The 14,308-nt window shown below is 47.6% G+C and overlaps 1 long non-coding RNA gene across 1 annotated transcript; it reads right to left on the bottom strand.

Annotated features, from left to right (window-relative positions):
* Positions 1-255: 255 nt before the first annotated feature.
* Positions 256-14,195, bottom strand: LOC125175177 (uncharacterized). The gene is made up of 4 exons (XR_007155683.1): positions 13,588-14,195; positions 13,292-13,466; positions 5,667-5,919; positions 256-448 (listed from the first exon to the last, which is right to left on the bottom strand). It is a non-coding gene; the product is annotated as an uncharacterized LOC125175177 (long non-coding RNA).
* Positions 14,196-14,308: the final 113 nt, after the last annotated feature.

Genomic DNA, 14,308 nt, shown 5'->3' with positions numbered 1-14,308 from the left:
ATAAAAGACCTAAAAACTTACCAATATTTTAACATACTAGGACTTGCGATTTTCATTTTTGGGGGGAAATTGCCTCTAAATTTTAATTTGGAAGGTGGTTAGAATAATGCTTTAGAGAAAAATTGTATTAACATGACATTAGCAGTTGGTGCTTATGTTAAGAATCATACACAAATTATTTATGGTATTTGCACACTGATCACCAAACAAACATCAGTAAAACCTGGCAAACAAAATAAGGAAGGAAAAAGTGTCGAAGTTTCTTCCCTTTATATCACACTGGCTGAAATAAATACGAGAACAGCCCGGGGTGAGATGCCAGGGCCCGGTGGGCTGAAGTAGAGAATGATAGTGTCCAGGATGGGACGGCCTTGGCTTTGGCCTGCGCAGCTCAGAAAGGGGGTCTCTCCTCATTGCCTCGCTCTTCAGCATCAGCCATCTGCTCCCCCTAAGATGCACAAGATGCCATATCACGAATTGTAAAAAGCCAAACTTTTTTTAAGATTTTATTTTTGAGTAGCCTCTACACCCAAGCATGGGACTTGAACTCACAGCCGTGAGATCAAGAGCCACATGCTCTACCAACTGAGCCAGGCAGGCGCCCCTCCAACTTCTTTCTTACAGAAATTAGTAATTTTTTTCTTTTTGCCAAAACTGATTTTATTTATTTTTTTGACAAAATCTATTGTCAAATTGGTTTCCATACAACACCCAGTGCTCATCCCAGTCCTTTAAAAAGCATGACAGGGCCACTGGCTGGCTCAGTCGGCTAAGCATCCACTCTTGATTTTGGCTCAGGTCATGGTCTCAAGGTTGAGCCCTGTGTTGGGCCCCACCTGGGTGTGGAGCATACTTGAGATTCTCTCTCTCCTTCTCCCTCTGCCCCTCCCCAGCTCACTCTCTCTCAAAAAAAAGTATGTTATTTTCTTGATTGTAAAGAGCCATCAAATAAGATTATCTTTCTTCAAGCTTAATGTCATGTGTTCACTGAGTTTCCATCTCCCCGAGGCCTTACTGTGGGCCATTTCCACAAAGGGACCTCCTCCTCTATGGTTATGCCTCCTAGGAAAAAAATATACTGTGGTCTTTTTGTATATAAATTTATGGGCTTCGGTTTCTCATTATGGACCTTCTATATCCTTTTTTAAATTATTATTCCGGTATAGTTAACATACAGTGTTATACTAGTTTCAGGTGTAAATATAGTGATTCGACAATTCGATACATTTACTCAGAGCGCATCATAAGTGTGCTCTTTAATCCCCATTACCTATTTCTCCCATCCCCCAAGTCCCCTCTGGTAACCATCAATTTGTTCTCTATAGTTAAGAGTCTGTTTCTTGGTTTGTCTTTTTCTTCCCCTTTGTTGATTTTGTTTCTTTCATTCCACATACGAATGAAATCATATGGTATTTGTCTTTCTCTGACTAATGTATTTTGCTCAGCATTATACTCTCTAGCTCTATCCAAGTCATTGCAAAAGGCAAGATTCATTCTATTTTATGGCTGAGTAATATTCCATTGGATGTATATACCACCTCTCTTTTTTTTTTTTTACATTTTTATTTATTGTTTAAGTAATCTCTACACTCAACATGGAGTTTGAACTCATGACCCTGAGGATCGAGAGTCTCATGCTCCACTGTCTGAGCCAGCCAGGCACCCCTATATCACATTTCTTTTATCCATTCATCATTCGATGGACACTTGGGCTGCTTCCAAAATTTGGCTATTGTAAATAATGTTGCTATAAACATAGGGATACATGTATTCTTTGAAATTAGTGTTTTTGTATTCTTTGTGTAAATACCCAGTAGTGTGATTACTGGATCATATATGGTAGTTCTATTTCTAATTTTTTGAGGAACCTCCATATTGTCTTCCAGAGTGGCTGCACCAGTTTGCAGTCCCACCAACAGTGCACAAGGATTCCTCTTTCTCCACATTCTTACCAACACTTGTTTCTTGTGTTTTTGATTTTAGCCATTCTGACAGCTATGAGGTGATATCTCATTGCGGTTTTGATCTGCATTTCCTGATGAGTGATGTTGAGCATTTCTCATGTGTCTGTTGGCCATCTGGATATATTCTTTGGAGATATGCCTATTCATGTCTTCTGCCCATTTTTAAATTGGATTATTTGAGTTTTTTTGATGTTGAGTTTTATAAGTTCTTTATATATTTTGGATACTAACTTAAAAATTTTTTTAATGTTTATTATTATTATTATTATTATTATTATTTTGAAAGAGAGAGAAAGAGAGCAAGCAGGCAGGCAGGGGAGGGGCAGGGGGAGAAGGAGACAGAATCCCAAGCAGGCTCCAGGCTCCAAGCTGTCAGCACAGAGCCTGACATGGGGCTCGAACTCACGAACTGTGAGATCCTGACCTGAGCCAAAGTTGGACACTTAGCCAACTGATTCACTCAGGCATCCCTGGATACTAACTCTTAATCAGATAGATCTTAATCAGATTTGCAAATATCTTCTCCCATTTACTAGGTTGCCTTTTTGTTTTGTTGACTGTATCCTTTGCTGTGCGGAAGTGTAGGCCCAAGAGTTTAGTATTGCCTTTGTTTCCCTTGCCTCAGGAGATATATCTAGAAAAATGTTGCTATAGCTGATGTCAGAGAGATTACTGCCTGTGCTCCCTCCTACGACTTTTATGCTTTGAGGTATCATATTTAGGTCCTTAATCCATTTTGAGTTTATGTTTGTGTATGGTATAAGAAAGTGGTCCAGTTTTATTCTTTTGCATAATGCTCTACAGTGTTCCCAACACCATTTGTTGAAGAGACTATCTTTTTCCCATTGCATGTTCTTGCCATCTTTGTTGAAGATTAGTTGACCCTAGAATTGTTTATTTCTGGACTCTCTGTTCTGTTCTGTTGATCTATGTGTCTATTTTTGTGCCAGCATCATACTGTTTTGAATACTACAGCTTTGTAGTATAACTTGAAATCTGGAATTGTGATACCTCCAGTTTTGTTTTTCTTTTTGAAGATTGTTTTGGCTATTTTAAGGCAGGGTTATGATTTACATTTACTCTTGACCCTCTGTGCCTAGCCTAGTACTAGAATGAAGGCACCTCTGGAAGAAATGAGGAGATTGAGAAGGTAGCCCTTTGGTGGAGAGGAAGATGTATGGAGTTTGGAGCTGGGTTTGGGAACAAATACTTCCAGCAACGTTGAGAAATGTGAACGTGACCTTTTTAGTCCAAAGTCATACAGACACATCGTTTTGGCTGGTCGGGGGGCGGGGGGGGGGGGTGGTGGTATTCACACATTTATGCCCAGTGGGTTCTGTGATGTGAATGTACTTTCTGTTCAACCAAGCCCTTTTGGGGCCTGCTAGGACAGGCGACCTGACAACTTGGTTTTCTTGGGTGGGGTAATTTCCTTGTGTTTCACTCAGAAGATGTCAACTTTGATTTTAGTGATTGAGGCTCATCTTGGCAACTTTTACAGGCAGGCGTTCCCAACACGTTTTCAAATGGCTATATACATCCAGAGTTCCATTTATCGTCAAATGCGCTATGCTTGCTCTAGAAGGCTAAAGACACGGTATTTTCTCTGACCTGTGCTAACTACCACTGACTCTGAAATTTGTAATTTCTTGCGCCGTGTTCTGGGCAGGGAGGAACCACCGGGCAGGGATTTCCACAGCAGCATGGACCACCTTCTGCCGGGTGAGTCACCGGTTGCCCGTCGGGGACCGTCACGGGGGACGAGTGCTTGGTCAGAACAGGGGGAGGACGGGGCCTCTCGGCTGGCCTGAGATCGTGCCGTCAGGTTCGGGAGCTCGGTTTAGGAATGTGCCCACAGTGTTCGGGTCTGTCATGGGAGCGAGGAGAGAAAGGTGAGGGATCCACCCAGAACACACCATCCCACGCCCCTCGTGCAAGGGCGGGGGGTGCCGAGCAGGCACCAGCACGTCAAGGTTCTCAGCCAATTCCAGCCGAATCCCTGAGAAACAGGCTCTGTCGGGATTCCAGCACCGCGTGGTGTTGCTACACCCTCCACAAACCACAGCGTAAACTCTCCGGAAAGATCTCCCTGCGGGACATTTTCCCTAAGGTGAGGCGGACTGAGAGGTAGGCAGAAGCCGACCTCGGAGGAGGATATCGTGCTGGAGACAGAGGAGCGGCCCGTGGGGGGCCCAGGGTGTGCCAGCGTGCCCCGTGGGGACGTGGGCCGCGTAGCACCCTCCAGCTCTGAAGAGCCACGCCCGCCTCTTTTGGGTTCTTTCCTCCTCTGCTTGAAGTGTTTTTATTCTCAATCGTGCCAGATATGCACGCGTCTGTGTATGTGGCTATGAACCTGAACGTTCACGTTTGCATTTACCAGTTCTCCAGGAATCTGTGTCACCAGCAAACTCAACACGTTGTGAAACCGAACCCGTGTTCTCTTTCCCGCCCATGCCTGCCGGGGAGACTTCCATGGCCACACTCTCAGGCCACGGGCTTTGGCCACGCCATTTTATTCATCCGTTGGTTCGCTCAATGGTCAAATACCCAAATATTTGTCGAATTTTCCTGTGTTTTCTTTTTCAACTTTTGTTGGCGTTTATCATTAGCTTAAGTTAGCTTATTGATTGATTGATTTGTTTTGTTTTGTTTTCATCTCCTCCCCCTTTGGGCTCATTCGCTGCCCTAGTCCCAGTGCCTGAAGTGTCCGGCATGAAGTAAACACTCAGCACATAGTTGAAAAGTGAACGAACAAATCTGTGTAAGGTATTTAGAATTTTGAGGCAAGATAAGTTTCAACTAATTGTGTATTTGGTTTCTTCTGCCGTCACTTCACTCTGTGCATTGCCTGCTCTAGAACACATTTTTCTCGAATGCCCCCATGAGCCGGGCACTGTTCGGTGTGCTGGGGAGGCCGCAGTGAACCAGGTGGATGTGGCAACATGCTTTCTTATCACCCTCTGCCACACACACACACGCACACACACACACACACACACACACACACACGGCCGAGCTGAGCTGAGCTCCAGGCCGCTCCCCCTCCCTCAGAGCCCATCAGCCCTGCCCGTAAGGAACCCCTGGTGGCTGGGTGGGTGGGTGATAAGGGAGCAGGGGTGGCCAAAGGTTGGGAGCCTGGTTCCTTTGGCAGGGGCAGCAGGCCAGGGTGAGAAGCAAGAGACAGGCCCGCGGGAGACAGGGGTAGGTGGGACAAGCTGGAGCTGAGACATCCCCAGGGGAAAACGTGCCAGTGGGGGTCTGGAAGCCTTGTTGGTGGAGGAATCGGAGGCGGAGACATTCTGCCTCTCACTCAGAGGATCAGCAACTTGCCCGAGGTCAGAGAGGAGCCCAAACCCTGGGAGGTCTGATCCAACCTGCGCTCAAAACTCTGTTTTGGTGCTGGCGAATCCAGGGAAAGCTTTCCTCTCTCCTCTCCCAGATCTTGTCATCCGGCCTGCAGGAAGGACCTCCATGGGCTGAGGCCCAGCAAACCCAGCTCTCCGAGGCCCTACCTCGTGGCAAGCCTTGCTGCCCCTTCACTAAGTGAAGTGGTCGCTTCCTGGGCTGTCCTTTCTCATCCACTCCATGCTAGGACACTGGACCTTCCTGATGTCCCGAAAACCGTCTCCTGTCCTGTGTCTCGTCTCTCCTGGGTCTGCCACTTCCGAGCAAGTCACGGCCCCGAGCGCTGCCCTGCCTTACCTCATGGGACTGCTGTGGGGCTCGAACGGCGGGAAGTGGCCTGAGGTGGCCACGCGCTGGCAGTCACGTGTTCCGGTCCTTCCCGCAGCTCAGTGAACCGCATCGGTAAGGAGGGGGAGGAGAGGCCCCGTCCAGCCGCTGGCCACGAATCGCCACTTGCTAGCTTATTAGAGACGTCGGGTGGGTTATTTCACCTCTCAGTCTGTGTCCTCACCGACAAGGTGGGAGCTGTAGTCGCTGCTGTGCAGGGTCACTGTGAGAAATAAGTAAACTAATGGACGGAAAGGGCTTTACTGAGAGTCTAAACCCCCGCTGGATGGGGAATAGGTATTGTCCCCCTCTGGTGCTGGCAGTGGGACAGCCACTTTACCAGTAGGAGGGTTGTAATTTGCTCACGTTCAGGAGGCACCTCTTAAGGACCGTGTTGGTTTGATAGACTAGGGACCCATTTCACCCCCGACCCTGGTGGCTGCATCACGGTTCACAAGGGCCCACTCGCTGGTCACTTGAGATGAGAAGATAATCAGACTCCTATGGGCTTGGAGTTGACAGTCGGGACACGGCAGTCGCCCAGTCACCAAAGAAGATATTCAGATGGAAAATAAGCATATAAAGATATGCTCAGCGTCACGTGTCATTAGGGAAATGCAGATTAACGTTCATTTATTTTTGAGACAGAGAGAGACAGAGCATGAACTGGGGAGGGGCAGAGAGAGAGGGAGCCACAGAATCGGAAGCAGGCTGCAGGCTCTGAGCCATCAGCCCAGAGCCCGACGCGGGGCTCGAACTCACGGACCGCGAGATCGTGACCTGGCTGAAGTCGGATGCTTCACCGACTGCGCCACCCAGGCGCCCTGGGAAATGCAGATTAAAACAACAGTGAGACACCATCACATACACCCATTCGAACGACTAAAATCCAAAGCACTGATCCTGTCAAATGCTGGCAAGGACGTGGAGCCACAGGAACCCTCATTCATCGTTAGTGGGAACGCAAAACAGTACGGCCACCCCGGAAGACGGCTTGGTAGCTTCTTACAAAACGGAACACACTCTTGCCACATGATCCTGGCACAAACTCCAATGTCCTTACAAAAACCTGCATGCAAATGTTTATAGCAGCCCCTTTCTCTTCTTTCTTTTTTAAAAAAAAATTTAAACTTTTTAATTTATTTAGATGGGAGAAGAGAGGTGGTGGGGGGGAGAGAATCTCAAGGACGCTCGGCCCTGTCAGCACAGAGCCCGGTGCGGGGCCCGAACTCACTGACTGTGAGATCATGACCTGAGCCGAAATCAAGAGCCAGACGTTTAACTGACTGAGCCACCCAGGCACCCTGAGTAGCCCTCTTTTTTTTTAACTGCCAAAACATGATGACATTCAAGAGGTGAATAAAGAAACAAGCTGTGGTACATCCAGACAGTGGACTATTACTCAGCAATAAAAAGAAATGAGTTATCAAGCCACAAATAGACACGGATAAACCTCAAATGCATACGCGCCGTGAAAGAAGCCAGTCTGAGAAGCTTCATACCGTATGATTCCATTTGGAGGTCAGCGTCGGACGTAGGTTTGTAGGTCTGAAGTTTATTCAATTGGGGGGCCCTCTTTAAGAGAAAAAAATACAAAACTACAAGTACAAAATTAGGTTATAAGGAAATATTTCTTGCAGGGCCCGGGTGGCTCAGTCGGTTGAGCATCTGACTCTTGATTTTGGCTCAGGTCGTGATCGCATGGCTGTGAGATAGAGCCCCACGTCGGGCTCCGCACTGAGCTTGGAAGCCACTTGAAATTCTCTTCTCTCTCTCTCCCTCTCTCCTCCCCACCTTGTGCCTCTTTCTCTCTCAAAAAAGAAATATTTCTTTAGCATGTTACAGGAAATCATAATAAATTATGAATTTGAAAAAGCTGAAAAATGCCACAAACGTCACAAAATCCTCAAAATACATCATTTGTATTGTTCGCAGTGTTTTTATAAAAACCCCTATGTTTTTTTGTTTTTTGTTTTTGCTGCATATACTTTGATTCCTTCTTCATTTAACAATGTTTAAAATGTTTTCTACAGAGAGAATAGAGAGGTAGTTCAATCCTCCTTCCAGCATGGTTGGTCAAAACTTTTTCATTACTGATAATTTAGAAAAATTTCTTTCAGGGGCACCTGGGTGGCTCAGTCAGTAAAGCGTCCGACTTCAGCTCAGGTCATGGTCTCACGGCTTGTGGGTTCGAGCCCCGTGTCAGGTTCTGTGCTAACAGCTCAGAGCCTGAAGCCTGCTTCCAATTCTGTCTCCCTCTCTCTCTGCCCCTCCCCAGCTCACACTCTGTCTCTCTCCCAAAAATAAAGATTAAAAAAAAAGAAAAAAATAAGTTTCTTTCAGCACCACAGCTTATACCTTATAATGTGTCTTGCAAATACTCGAGATTTGTCAAATTGCTGTCAAATATGAAAAAAATAACAAGACAAAAACCCCTGTATCACGCTTCTTTCATTTGAGGGGTAAATTCTGAGGATCTTAAATATTATTTAAGTTGGTGACAGTCGGTGGCAAATGGGTTGTTGATGTTGCCATGGAATATCCTGAATTCCGGGTTGGACCCTGCACCTTTGCTTCAGGGTAGGTAAGTAAGACTATTGCTGGAAGCCGTTCGTCTACCACGACAGTGATGAGGGACCACACAAATATATCCTGTTCAATCCAATCTAAGTGTATCCCTACCTCAATATTCCCTTAGTTGGGTCCCCCAAAACCTCCGTGGCCACCCCTGAGCTTCTGACATGAGATGTGCCAACTCCAAGTGGGAAGAGAGCAGCCTTAACCAAGTGTAGTTAGGTATCTTACTGTCGTCTGTTTTATTAAATATGACTGTTATGTGTAGACTGCTGTACCGGAGAGAAAAATCTGTGCTTCATAGAAAACTATTGCTCACAACACATCTTTTGCATCAGCTGATTCTGATTGTACAGGAGCTACTTAACAAGGCTGAATTGTAGACAACTGATAGCAAGGCAAGATAATTTTTATATGTTGAAATGCAAACCAATCCTGCCCCGTGCGGGGCCCTTTGTCTCCATTTGTACCTTCATTTCAGTATTCCTGATCTATAGATGTGTCTGTTGTTTTTTCCTTTGAACCACATATAACATCTGCCTGGTTCCCCCATTACGCTTAAAATGAAATCTTTGATACGTTTACTTTATATCTGTATGAAAGTCATACTTAATCCTTTAACATTAAGGTCCTTCCCAGGGCCTTCCGAGTTGCCCATGCAAGTTGCAAGTGAGAGGCCACAGGATGAACTTTACGGGCTTCATGGTAAATCTTCCACTGGAACTAAAAATTCCGATGCTGTGCGCAACATGAGAAGAAAAACAAGCACGGATGGACCCCCTTGAATGGGAAGGGCTGGAGAAGAAACCCCGGGCGGGAGGAAACCCAGGAGACGTCAAGTGCCCTGGGGAGCAAAGGAGTACAGATTTTGGAGCATTAAATGATGGAGAACAGTGTAAAATGTCTTGGGTTCAAGGAAGGAGCTAGAGGTGGAAATTTAATTTGAAAATTAGGAGACCGAGGCGCTTCTGAATAGCAATATTAGGACAAAAGTGGGGGAATAACCACAGCATGAGGAGTGAATGGAGACGGAACAAGCGAGTACAGTGAGCATGGCCCTATTTCAAAGAACTTGGCAATGAAAGGAAGGACTGAGATACAAGAGTAGCCACATGGAACTCAGAGGGACTGTTCTCCAGTGACATTCCATATCATCACTGATATTTTCAGTACCTGAGACCATCTAAAAAGAAGTTTTAAAGAAGAAAAGTAGCTATAATTTACAAGATTATCATTTAGTTTCTATATAGTATAGGTAAATGTGTATAATATATAAAAAATAAATGAGTCTGAGTTTATATATACATAAACAGGATACAAAATTAGAATCATACTATATACATAGTATAAGAATGTACTGATTACTTTGGAGAATGTTCTCATTTAAGAGCACTTCCAAATCAGCAGCTTAGAGACTGTAACATTCTATGTTCTGTTCCATAATTAATTGATTCATTCGTATATTATTCAGCCTGGCCTTTAGATTATTACTGATTTTTCACTGTTTCAATAATGCTGTGGGATGCCTGGGTAGTTCAGTCGGTTGAGAGTCTGACTCTTGATTTCGGCTCAGGTTGTGATCCCAGCCAGGGTCGTGGGATTGAGCTCCGTGTCAGGCCCTGCACTGAGTGTGGAGTCTGCTTGGGATTCTCTCTCTCCCTCTGCCCATCTCCCCTGCTCTCATTCTCTCTCTCTCTCTCTCTCTCTCTCTCTCTCTCTCAGAATGCTGCCATGACTTTCCTTTACATTAATCTTAATGATTAGCCCTGATTCAGTCCAAAAGAAAAATTACTTTGAAGTAGAATTCTTGGGTCAAATGGTACATTTTCTGGCTTTTAATACATATCCTCAAATTTCCCTATAAATAGACTCACCTAGGCCTCCCACAAGTGGATGAGTGCCTATTTGCCTGTATCTTCTGTATCAATGACAATTTTCATATTTTAAGACTATTTGTGGGGCACCTGGGTGGCTCAGTCAGTTAAGCATTTTGACTCTTGATTTCGGCTAAGGTCATGATCTCACGGTCTTGAGATCGAGCCCTGTGTCGGGCTCCACGCTGCGTGTGACTCCCATACACTGCTTGGGTGGGATTTTCTCTCTGCCTTTCCCCTGTTTGTGCTCTCTCCCCCTCTCTCTCTCTCTCTCTCTCTTGCAAAAAAAGACTATTTGCCAATTTGTTAGGCAGATGTTACCCTACTTCAGTGTGTTTGATGGAACATTTGCCATAAGTTTTTCTTTCATACTTCCCAGAAACTAAGATTTCATTGTACTTTCCAATTTTGCTGATCATGTTTTTACTTGTTTGGAAATCGGTTTTGTATTGGGGAAAATGGTGGTCCTTGGTGATTTACCCACGAACCGAATCTGTCGAGTTGTAGAGATAAAGCCAGAACTGGATAAAGAGAGAATGGCAAGGGAGAACCACAAACACCGAGAGCTCTTCTGAAGAGTTTTGCTGTAAGGAAAGCAGAGGCACTGGTTGTAGTGGCAGGGGAGGATGGGTCAAGGAAAAGTTGTTTTTATACACGGGAGTGATCTAGCAGAGAAGAGAGACAAAGCAGTTGTTGACCTTAGTAACAGAGGAGGAGGGCCACGCATTTTACGAGGACGTGATGTGGATGCAGTGTAAGCAGGTTGGAAGATGTGGAAAGTAAGGTGGCTCTGTTCTATTTCTCAGTGAATCAAGAAAGGGTCGAAGGTGAACCGGGAGGAAGGCCGGAATTCTGATGTAAGAGAAGGTAGGAAATGGTGTTCAGAGAATGGAGGAGCAAACTGATGGGAGAAACCTACTGAGACTGCTAGGCATTGGCAAGTGCCTATGTAAGATTCGCAGTTAGCAACTAGATGTGAGATCAGTCTACACAGATCTAGTTGTTGTTTTCTTCTCCCACCACATGAAGCTGAGCAGACTCAGGTGACAGATAAGTAGAGTTAAATTGACTACGGGTGGGGTTCTCCCAAGTAAGAGGATTTAGGAGTTGATAAGGAGTTGATGATTACTGAAGTGAATTCTAGTGATGAGGCCACAGCATCGTAACTAGGTAGAAGGGAGGCAGAGAAACAAAGAGGGTTCCTGGCAGCAAGGGCGGGGAACCACTCTCTTCTCCAGCCGTCCCATATCCCAAAGGGAAAGAAGGTGGCCCTGTTGTGAAGAAGCAGGAGGCCAAGAAAGTGGTCAATCCCCTGCTTAAGAAAAAGACCAAGAATTTTAGCATTGGACAGGACATCCAGCCCAAAAGGGACCTCAGCCTTTTGTCAAATGGCCCCGTTACATCAGGTTGCAGCAGCAAAGGGCTGTTCTCTATAAACGTCTAAAAGTGCCTCTGATGACTAACCAGTTCGCCCAGGCCTTAGGACCACCCCGCCTGCCCCGCCAAACAGCTACTCAAGCTGACCCACAGATACAGACCAGGGACGAAGCAAGAGAAGAGACTTGGGCAGGGCTGAGAAGAAAGCTACCAGCAAAGGGGATGTCCCTGCTAAGAGGCTGCCTGTCCTTTGAGCTGGGTCAATACTGTCACCGCCTTAGTGGAAAACAGGAAGGCTCAGCTGGTGGTGACTGCACATGATGTGGAGCCCATGCAACTGGTTGCTTCCTGGCTGCCCTGTGTTGTAAGATGGGGGTTCCCCGTGGCATCATCAAGGGGAAGGCCAGGCTGGGACATCGGGTCCACGGGGAGACCTGCGCCGCTGTTGCCTTCACGCAGGGTAGCCTGGGAGACAAAGGAGCTCTGGCTGAGCCGGTGGAACCCATCGGGACCAAGTCCAGTGACAGACGTGCGGCGATGCCCTGTCCCTGGGGAGGCAGCGTGCCGGGTCCGAAGTCGGTGGCTTGCATCGCCACTGGAAAGCTGGAAAAGGCCAAGGCTGAAGAACTGGCCACCAAACTGGGCTGAGTGGATGCTGTGGAATTTTCTGTACCTAGAAGTAATAGAAAGTTCTCTTTCAAAAAAGAGAAAAATGACTGGCGGACAGAAGAGCTATTAAGACACGTGGCAGGAAAGTAGAACGTGGTTTTGGGAGAACAGGACGCTTGAAATGGACGTGTGGGGGGCGGCAAAGTTAACAATGACCAGGCGAAATGCAGAAAGGATTGCTGAAAATGCGGCTGAGGAACCGGGTCCAAGGTACTGGAGGGAACATCGGCATTCACGGCTGAAAAGCCCGACGGACAGTAACGCGAGCAGAGTGAGGCTTAAGCCCGGTGGAGAGTCCTCCGTGAACGACTGTGGGTAGATGTGACGGCAATATAGGGGTGGCACAGTCCAGCGGGCTGCATTTCAGAGGAGATGGACGTTGGAGGGAGGAGGACAGGGACAGGACTGGGAAGGGGAAATGAGCAGCAAAGAAGGCCACCTTTTTCTCCTCTAAATCCTTTAGGACCAGGAGTGTTTGCAAAAGCACAGCCACTCTAGAGAAGAGAAAAGTCAATGTCCTGAGGGGGCAGCTGGATTTTAGTATTTAGTACTTAGTAGGCGGAAAGTGAAGGAAACGCTGAGACAAATGGTAGGGGACAGACGGGTGGAGTGGGAGGAGGTGTTCCCGATGAAAGGTCATGAGGTCAAGGATGTGCAGGGGAGGGGCGCCTGGGTGGCTCAGTTGGTTGAGCGGCCGACTTCGGCTCAGGTCACGATCTCGCGGTCCGGGAGTTCGAGCCCCGCGTCGGGCTCTGTGCGGACAGCTCAGAGCCTGGAGCCTGTTTCAGATTCTGTGTCTCCCTCTCTCTGACCCTCCCCCGTTCATGCTCTGTCTCTCTCTGTCTCAAAAATAAATAAACGTTAAAAAATTTTTTTTTTTTTTTTTTTTAAAAAGGACGTGCAGGGGAAGGGTGTGGGAATGCGGGGCTTTCTTCCAAGGTTGAGCTGCCCTCCATAACCCAGTTGCCCCCCTGAGAGGCTAGCCCTGTTCTCTCATTTCAGACCCAAGAGGGCTCAGGGCCCAGAGGGGCAACTTGTTCCCTTCTTACTCGCAGGTTCTGAGTCTGGGATAAAGTCTGCGGGGGTCTTGTTCAGCTCTACCTGGCAGAGGGCCCTCCTTCCTGCCGGCACCCTCCTGGTACGGGGACCTCACCCCTACCCGAGCCACTTTCTTCGTGCTACGGAACACTTCCTGGGGCTTCCATCTGCTGGATCCAGTCCTGCCAAGGCCATCTTGAGCTGCCCCAAACCTGGAAGTGCCTGTTCCCAAAGGAGCCTGTAGGTAACAGAAGGTGCCATCAGTCCCCCTCCCACTCCTCAGCCCCTGAACTTCTCCCAGTCTTCAGGTTAGGGAAGTGATAAGAACCTGTGTTAGGTTTATCTGCCTCTTTACTTACAGTTCAATTTGTCCGACCACTCTAACGGAGGCATTTCCATCTTCCTCCCTTCTGCGGACGAGGAAACTGATCACAGAGAGGTCCATTCCCTTCCCTGAGGTCACGCAGCATGGTGGTCGTGACGCCCAGCGTGAATGAAGCTTGGCCTCGACCTCCAAAGTCCTCGCAAGTCGTTTCTGCGCAATCCTGCCTCCACTTCCTGGCTGTTGTCACAAACTCCTAGTCTGATGGGAGAGGGCCCAAAGCAGGGCAGTCTCCATGCAGGACGACTACAGGTCAGATGCTCCCAGGCTGGTGGAGGTTTAGAGGAGAAGGTGGCACCGAGTTGGCCTTCGAACGAAGAACTGAGGTCAACTGGGATGGAAAGCAAGAGGGCGTTTGTGGCGGAAGGAACAGTGCGAGGTCAGGCGGGGCACTTCCGTAGTTCTCAGACAGGGCACAACGGTGAGGCCTGAAGATGTTCCCGTGGCTCTGGCCTCGGATCGACTCCCAAGACTTGCCTCCTTTTCTTGGCCTTCACGGCCACAAGGCCGGCGCCCCTAGACAGGTCCCCCCCGACGCGGCTCCCGCAGCAGGTGGAAGGACGCCGCCCGCGCCCCACTCGCGGCTTGAGCGTTCATTTGGCTCTGATTGGCTGCGAGACTCGCGCCTCCCGGCCGGCCACTCAGACGCGGCCGTCAGTTCTCCCTTGCCTCTGATTGGCTGTGCTGAGCACGTGCCC

The sequence above is a fragment of the Prionailurus viverrinus genome, chromosome C2, assembly GCF_022837055.1.
Source record: "Prionailurus viverrinus isolate Anna chromosome C2, UM_Priviv_1.0, whole genome shotgun sequence".
NCBI lineage: Eukaryota > Metazoa > Chordata > Mammalia > Carnivora > Felidae > Prionailurus > Prionailurus viverrinus.
Note: the sequence above shows the minus strand (reverse complement) of the source record. Positions and strands in the feature narration are given on the sequence as shown.